This window comes from Hevea brasiliensis, chromosome 5 (assembly GCF_030052815.1).
Source record: "Hevea brasiliensis isolate MT/VB/25A 57/8 chromosome 5, ASM3005281v1, whole genome shotgun sequence".
Taxonomy (NCBI): Eukaryota; Viridiplantae; Streptophyta; class Magnoliopsida; order Malpighiales; family Euphorbiaceae; genus Hevea; species Hevea brasiliensis.
In genome coordinates, this window is record NC_079497.1 from 83,551,227 (window position 1) to 83,561,053 (window position 9,827).

Sequence of the window (9,827 nt, forward strand, 5' to 3'; positions counted from 1 at the left end):
GCTACTAGCCTTGCCTTATAGGTTTCTACCTTTCCATCAGAACCAATTTTCTTCTTGAAAACCCATTTATTCCTTATAGGTACAATACCTTCAGGTGGGTTAACAAGATCCCAAACTTGATTCTTATACATGGAATCAATCTCGGATTTCATAGCATCAATCCATTTTGAAGAGTCTATATCTGATATAGCTTCTTCATAAGTAAGTGGATCATCTCCATGATCTACTTCTTCATGAGTAGACAACTTTTGTTCTTCTTCATGAAGAAAACCATATCTCACTGGTAGGTGAGATACCCTGGTTGTTCTACGAGGAACAGCTGTAGATGTTTCATCAACGAGTATAGGTTGACTAGATGGATCTGTATCCATCTGATCTGTTGGTTGGTCAGAATTCTCCAATTCTAACTCTATTTGCCTTCCTTTGCCTCCTTTTTGAACAAACTATTGTTCAAGAAATGTGGCATCTCTACTTATCACAACCTTTTGTGAAAGTAGGCAAATAAAAATAATATCCAAAACTATCTTTTGGATATCCAACAAATCGACCTTTTTCTGATCTGGTCTCCAATTTATCAGTGTTCAGCTTTTTGATATAAGCTGGACAACCCCAAATCTTAACATGCTTAAGACTTTGTTTTCTTCCATGCCATATCTCATAAGGTGTGGAAGAAACTGATTTTCATGGAATCCTATTCAGAATATACAAAGCTGATTCTAATGCAAATCCCCAAAAGAAGATTGGCATATCAGTATAGCTCATCATACTACGTACCATATCCAATAGGGTACGATTTCTCCTTTCAGATACACCATTCAGCTGTGGCGTTCCTGGAGGAGTTAGCTGAGAAACAATGCCATGCTCTCTTAAGTATTCATCAAATTCAATACTCAAATATTCACCTCTACGATATGATCGAAGAGCTTTAATACTCTTTCCTATTTGATTTTCTACTTCAGATTTAAATTTTTTGAACTTTTCAAAAGATTCATGTTTGTATTTCATCAAATACAAATACCCAAACCTTGATTTATCATCAGTAAAGGTAATAAAATAATGAAAGCCCCCTCTAGCGATTTTTTTAAATGGACCACATACATCACTATGTATTAGCTCCAAAATATTTTCAACTCTTAGCCCTTGTCCAACAAAGGGTGATCTAGTCATTTTTCCCTGAAGGCAAGATTCACGAGTTGGAGTAGGTTCAGAGCCCAATGAGGATAGAATCCCCATTTTCTCCAATTTTGCAATCCTATCTTCTGCAACATGACATAACCTTAAGTGCCAAATATATTTTGAACTTGAGTTAGTTTTCACCATGGCATTGTATTCTTTTAGATCACTTGCATTCAATTTGTGTTTGTCATTATTATCCAAATAATAAAGACCATCATTCATATAACCTGGACCAACATATTTATTTCCAAAATAAATATTGCAAACATCATCTGTGAACTGAAATTCATAGCCATTTCTAGTCAAACTAGATATAGAAATGATGTTCTTAAAAGCATCAGGTACATATAAAATATTATCCAAACACAAAACATGTCCAAACATGTAAAAAGATTTAGATCCTATGGCTAAAGCTTCAACAGTTGAGCCATTGCCAATCCGGACTCTAATATCTTGAGAACGCAAGCTGCTACTATTTGCTAGTTCCTGCATATCATTAGAAATGTGAGAACTGGCACCAGTATCTAAAACCCAAGCTGTAGATGAACTATGAGTATCATCAGAATCTAAATAACAAGATATGCACATACCTTTCGAAGGTGTATCCTTTTTGTCCTTCAGAGAAGCAAGATACTCAGGCGCCTTTTCCAAAGGCCCATCCTTTTGGCAGTGGAAACACTTTCCTTTGCCTCCATCAGCTTTAGTCTTCCTTTTCTGTTTAGCTATTTTCTTGGAAGGACCAGGAATCTGAGGTTTCTTTTTCTTGTTGCCCTTCTTCTTGTTGGACTTTCCAGCAGAAGAAGATGCAACCAAAGCTACCTCTTTTCCTTTATTGCCTGGCATATTCTTTTGGGCAATAACCAGCATGTTGAGTAAACCGGCTAAGGTGCATTCCTGTTTAGTCATATGGAAATTTGTCACAATATTCCCAAAAGACTCAGGAAGGGACTGAAGGATCAAATCTGTCTGTAGTTGGAAATCCATGTTGAAGTCAAGATGTTCCAACTGCTCAATCAGCCGAATCATCTTGTGGACATGATCCCCAACATTCTGTCCCTCAGACATCCTCATACGGAATAGCTGTCTAGATATCTCATGCCTAGCATTCCTGCTGTGCTCACCATACAACTCTTGTAGGTGAAGGAGGATCTCACTCGCACTCTGCATGTTCTCATGTTGCTTCTGTAACTCATTACTCATGGCAGCAAGCATGTAACACTTAGCTCTCATATCATGCTCCTTCCACTTATCCAAAGTTTCATGTTCCTCTTGTGTGGCCTCTGGAGGCAAGGGACCAGGAACATTTGAATCTAGAACATATCCTATATGTTCAAGGTTCAGGACAAGTTTCAAATTTCTTAGCCAATCAGACAGATTAGGTCCTGTCAACCTATTGTGATCAAGTATGCTTGCAAGGATATTGGATGGTGGTGGTTGTTTTGTGATCATTTTTATCAGAAAATTAACTGCAGAAAATCAGATTAATTAGTAAATGTATCATGTAATTAACCAAAATGATTATGGTCTTTTAATTAAATTGGTCATCCCACTAACTTAGCGAATCCTACACTTCCAAAGTAGAAAACGGAAATCCTAGTTGGATGGATTTCTAGTGGGTGATTGAATTCTTATAATTCTATTGATCATCCTCAGGTACATCCATTATTGGAATTACAAAACTATAAGTGAGCAACTCTTTGCCCATCACATCTCATGTGAGGTTCAATCCTTTACCTCGCCCCTAATGCTCAAAATCTCAGGTACATCCATTATTGACTTATCTTGTATTAGTTAAGTTGATCCCATTGAGCCAGTAATTATGCAAATAATTTTAATGTCCTCAGGTACATCCAATATTGGGCACTAAACCATTTACATATTTACAACATCTCATGCTTAACAATTATTCTTAAGAAAATCTCTTAAATTAATTGTATCTTATGCAACTATTTAAAATTTCTTAAAATAATTGCCCCAATGGAGGGCCTATGTTATAATTACTTTAATTATAGCATTTCCAACTTAATCATTTGTTTGGAAGATTTTATGGTCATTCTAATTACTATTAAGGTCTCACTTTACACATTATCCAATTAGCATGCACATATCATATAATAGCATACATTCCCATACATCTCATGCATTCATGGATAAGCAATAAATATGGTATGATCATGGACTTTCTAAGGGATTCAATTCTGAGCCACCAAGAATTGAATCAGGGCATTCCTAGGTGCATTTCATTCATTCATTCATTTTACAAGAGTTGCTAAAGGAGTACATAATCAACACTTGATCTTGAATTCCTCCCACTGGTCCCACCAATGCTCTTGACCTCCTTGAACTTATTGCAATCCAATATTACATGGTAATCCTTGGCATACCAAGGCGAATTTACAAGAACTTTAATAAAAGAAATTACAATCCAAAAATTATTACAAACTTAATAATACATGCCCAAAATAAATTAAAATAAATTAATTAATTTATAATCCCAAAGAAACATAAAAGAAATAAATCCAATCACATTGGTCTTTTATAGTCCATGATCATCCATCATGCATATCACTATTTAACAATTAAATAAAACATATATACTTAAATTAAATTGAATATCTCATATTCAACTTAAAAAACCAGATTTGAATATGATTCAAATAAATTTAAAAATTCAGATTTAAATCTCATTTAAACAAATTTAAAAATTCAGATTTGAATCACATTCAAACAACTTTAAAAATTCTGATTTGGATCACATTCAAACATTTTTTAAAAAATCAGATTTGAATCACATTCAAACATTTTTTAAAAAATCAGATCTGAATTTTATTCAATAAATTTTAAAAAATCAGATTTAAATATGATTCAAACAACTTCAAAAATTTAGATTTGAATCACATTCAAACAACTTTTAAAATTCAGATTTGAATCACATTCAAATAATTTTTAAAATTCTAATTTGAATCATAATATAATTGTGTGATAAAAATTCTAATTAAACAATTTAATTAGACATAAAATGGATCTTAGATCATACAACTGTAACACCCCTAAGTTCGGTAGTGCGTTCTACTATTCCGGTGACCAGTGTTGTCCGGACAGCTAGGATGCCTAGAACTACACTTTGATATGAAGGAGGAGACATAAAATAATGAAATACAAGAAAAGAAAATACAAGAAAAATAAAGGAAAAATAATAGCAAAGAAATGTAACCAAGTTAAGCGAGCCGAGAACCCTAGCGATGGATGACCGCACCGGGAAGTCACGGCGTGGACCGTTGACTAGCCCTGGACTGCGGGGAACCCTGGAAAACATTTTTAGGACTTAAATAGACCCTTATTGAAGAATAAATCTCATTAGGAAGATCAAAGAAAAATTAAATAATTAGTACAAAGAAAAGTGAGAAATCGAAAAACAGACAAAACCCGGTGTTACCGAAAAATCGGGAATGCAACCCGAACAGTGGCATTATGGTCATTTGACACACCGAATTGTCTTTCGACCTAAATTTCCATTAAAAATAAATAATATTACACTTAGAAAATGAAATGAAAAATTAAATTGGTGGTACCTAAAGTAAATAGTAAGAATTAAGGGTTTAATGTGGAATAAGTGAGAATTAAGCTTATTATATGATTTAAAATTTGTGAGTGGACCACTAGGGATTTAATTAAACACTAAATGGCAGCTGTAATTCCATTATCCAAGCTGAATACTTCATCTTCTTCATTTCATTAAACCTAGCCGAATTGAAGAACCAAGAAAACCTCTATTGCCGTTTTCATTCAAGCTTCATCTAACCCCTCACTTCACTTCTAAATACTTAGGTTCCTTCATTAAAGATTGTCTACACATCATAAGGAAGAGCTTGATACCAAAATCAAGAAGTTTAATCAAGGTTTGGCAAGTTCCAACCATAAGGTAAGTTTGTAATTTGGAAGATTGCTTTGTTAAACTTTGTGTTCATGTTATGGGTGTTGGTTTTGTGAAGAAAATTTTCAAGTTTGAAGAGTTATTGAGATGTCCATTTTGGACAGCCATGGAGTTATGTATTTGATGAAATATTTGTGCATATATTTGATGAGAAATTATGTTGGTTATGGTGATTTAATGTCCTAGTAAATTATTCCATATGTATATGGTGAATTTTGCACTTGGGATGGAAATTGATGAATTGTATGATACTTTGGTATTGAGGAACATTTTCGATAGCCTTGGGACTCTTGGATAAATGTATGTGTTCATGAAGGTATTGGCAGAATATTGACATTGAGGATTGATGGATATGTATATAGAGTGATTGTGTAAAGTGTATGTAAGAATTTGTAATGTTAGGTGTATATGTGATTGTACTTAGACTTTGTAAATGTGAGTTTTAATTGGTGTATTAAGGATGTTTGTAATCTGCCCAAAGTGATGTTAATGTAAAGTGGAATATGGTTTTGGTAATGTACTAAAACAGAATTGGTAAGGGAAGTGAACATATAGTAAGGTAAGGGTGTAATTGATGTATGTTTAAGCAATGTGATTAAGGCAGTATGCATTTTAGCCTATAACTTTAAATGTGTAACCTCAATTGGTATTGGTATGAGACCAATTGGAGGTGAAACTAGGCACAAAATGTGCCAACTTTCATTGAGAAAGAATACCAAAATTCTGCTTGCAAGGTGGCATGAAAAATGACCAATTCGGATTAAGTGCAATTGAAACCTAAAAACTGACCAATTGGGCAGCAGTTAGTGTTTAGGCCATAACTCACTCAAAACAGGTCCAATTGACCTGAAATTTTAACCATGAATAGTTAAGACCCATACCTACAAGTCTTATGAAGACACCAAAGCCTAGAAATGACCATAAGCAAGTCAAACAGCTTGCACAAGTTCGGGTCCAAAAACTGGCTGAACCAAAGTTGACCAAATTGACCTAAAATTGACCTAATTTGATGCCATTTGACCAGCAATAGTATAATGACCATAACTTGGTCTACTTAACTCAGAATGACCTAAAATTTTGCCCCGCGTTCCATAAGACATAGATCTACAAGTTTGTAGTTTTGATCAAAACCCGAAAACTGAGGGAACTAGGTCGTCCGGCTAGGTCAAACTAGTATCCCGGAACCCAGCAAATTGCAAGAAAATGCACTAAACAAGGAAATGAGTTTGGTAAAATGTACCAACCCTAAAACCCTATCGAATGTGACATATTAATGACACTAAAACCTAATTTACCTAGAACGCATCGAGGTCGGTATATTAGGTGATTAAGCAAATAATAGCTTTCAGTGAACTATTTATCAAACATTATCGATAGAGACAGTTTAATTTAGTACTGAAACACTTCAAATTGTGTTTCTCAGTTACTAAAGACTCAGGGAAAGAGAAAGAAACACTGAGTCCAGACCAGGAGACAATTATCAGAGGTTTGTGCACAACAGCTATTTCTTTCGAATTATTTTCAATTGAAATAAATTATGACTATTTGCATATTATTGTTTTAAGTTGTGAAATTGTGAAAAATGGTTTGAATGATATTTGATGGATACTTATTGATTGAAAAGCATTGTAATTGGTTTGAAACCACAGCTATCATGTATATTGATTGTATTCCTCGCTAGCTTGTCTAGTGGGATGAATTGAATTCCCTCTCTGGCTGAAGTGTTGAGGTGTGTGCCTGTTGAGGACGAATAGAATGAGTACTCATATTTTTGCTAGCTAGCTATGTTATTCCTCATTAGTCATTGACTTTTGGGATGAATTGAATACCTCATTAGCCATCGGCTTTTGGGATGAATTGAACTTGGGAACATGATTAAAGCTGTGTGTGATTTATTGATGCATATTGTAAGATTGTAAAATGAGTTTAAATTCCTTATGACATTATTGTCTTGAATTTCACTATGATTTTAAGTATCCACTATTTATATGATTTATGAATTGTGATTTAAATTGTATTTGGTTAATGTTGTGCACCACTGAGACATTGTCTCAAATGATAGCTTTATTCTTTGTCAGTGAGTAGACAGACAGACAGGGCAGCAGACTAGGCTGCTAGTACCTCCAGCGAGAGACTACCGGGTATAATGAGTATACCAATACTTTGTATTTTGTAATGTAATGTATGTTCACTGTATGTACATATTGTTGTGGGTTTTGAGCAGTTGTAAATAAAAATTGTACCTTGAAGTTGTAAAATAATTATGAGTTATTTTGGCTTGTAAAGATTGTATTATATTTTCTTTATTTGAGTCTTTGGAAAATTACTGTGAATTTGACTTGAGAAATATGTTGTGTTGAGAAAAATGTTGGAGTTGAGATTTGGAAATCTATTGAAATGTTTTTTTACAGGTTTTCTGAAGAACTATTTTATCCAAAATACAGATGGCACTCTGCTAAAATTTTTACAGAAACTCCAAATAATTCAAATGTGTTAGTTCTATCACTTCAGTTCAAAAAGGTTTTTAACACCTGTAAATAGTGCTCACCACTGTAAAAGAAGTAAGAAAAGTTTTTAAAATTCCTTGTAGTGTATTTAATGAGTTATCAGTAGACGGAGTTGGTAATTCATTAGGTATACTACGGGATCATGTTATGCCTTACAGAGGGGTAAGGTGTGACATGTTTTGGTGGTATCAGAGCAAAGTTTTTAAATTCTGTTTTCACCTGTTACTTGAATATTCTTTCTTCATAGTACAACTGCTCAATATCGTTGTTTGATACATACAGTATATTACATTATAAATATGCACTAACTGGAGGAAATCTCCTTGTGTTATTGGTTCAGGAGATCTAAAATCCTCGCATTGACTATGGAAGAGGGTGATCGTTCAGTCGATCAATCTATTGAGGCTGAGGTGTAAGGGGATGCCCCAGGCCTATAAAATGTCGATGGTTCACTGCACCCTATGATCACAGTTCGCCTCCTCGCTCGTGAGATGGCTGCAATGTTCCAACAAATGGCTGGTAATGTACCTACTCAAGTCCCAATACAGACACTAGTGGTACAACCACAATCTCCTACTAGGCAGTATGACAAATTGATGAAGTATGGGGCTATAGAGTTTAAGGGGACAATAGATCCTCCAGAAGCTGAACAGTGGTTAGAGAGGATGGATAGGGTATTCAAGAAACTGCATTGCACAGAGGAGCTCAGATTTGAATACTCAGTGTCTTTATTATAGGGGGATGCTTATGATTGGTGGAAAACCATTCCCCATGATGCAGTAGAACTGCGGTGCTAACTGGAATGACTTTCTCGTAATTCGATGAAATATGTCCCTGATGCTTATGTAGACCAAAAGTTGCAAGAGTTCCTAAGTCTGAAACAGGGGGGCAGATCAGTGGCTGAGTATGAAAGGGAATTTTCCCGCCTTAGCCATTATGCAGTGAGTCTACTCTCTACCAGCAGGGAGAGATGCAAGAGGTTTGAAACTGGCTTGAAGCCCAGTATCAGAGTACAAGTAGTCGTCTTCAAACACACTAACTTCTCTGAACTTATTTCTCAAGCCCTAGAGTTGGAAAGAATTGAGATTGAGACTGCTCCTGAGAAAAAGAAATCAGAGAAGACAGATAAAGAAGGAAAGTCTGTAGAACAGAGTTCCAGTGGTCATACTGGGAAGAGGAAGAACCATGGGGGACATGGCAGAGGTGGCAAGAAATCTGGTAGGGGAAGATATTCAGGATAGAGACCTCCCCTATCTGGTCAACAGAGTACCAGAAGTTCCTACCCTCCTCGCCAATGTGAAACTTGTGGAAAAAATCATAGTGGGATATGCTATAAGGCTATTGGAGCCTGTTATAACTGTGGAGGCACAGGACACTTTGCCAAGGATTGTACCAGTAGTCGTAGAGTTGGACCACCTCCTACTACTGCAGAAGGGTCAGTTCAGAGCCTTGTCACCAGAAGTTCACAACCACCTAGCAGAGGTAGAGGCAGGGGTAGAGGTAGCCCAGCAGGCAGCCAAGGCACAGTGAAACAATCAGAGCAAGACAGTGCTCCAATCAGAATGTATGCAATGAGACAGAGGGAAGAGGCCGAGGCATCTGATGTTGTGGCTGGTACCTTCTCAACTTTTAACCAAAATGTGTTTGTGTTATTTGATCCGGGCTCTACCCTTTCTTATGTGAGTGCTAGCATCACTGATTGCATTGCTATTCCATGTATAAAAATGGACTTTGAGGTGCTAGTAACAAGTTCACTAGGACAAGAGGTCAGGGTTAATAGAATGTATAGAGATTGTCCTTTGGTGATCCAAGGACACACTTTTCTGTCCGATCTCATTGAAATGCCCTTCAGAGATTATGATATCATCTTGGACATGGATTGGTTAGCTAGGCATCATGCCATGATTGACTGTAGGCTGAAGACAGTCACTTTTGGCCTTCCTCAGTACAGTGATGTGGTAATACAGGGGGAGAGGCAATTATTGCCATCAAACATCATTTCGGTAGCACTAGCCAGAAAATTCATCAGAAAAGGGTGTGAAGCCTACTTGGCACATGTGGTAGACACCCAAGCGGGGAGTCCAGCATTGAAGGACATCCCTACTGAAAGAACGGAAGCGTGAAAAACACAAGTTTATACCATTGAATTCAAAAATTTTCACCTAGGGTCACATGCATCATGCAAGATTTATTTTTATCTATTTGATTTC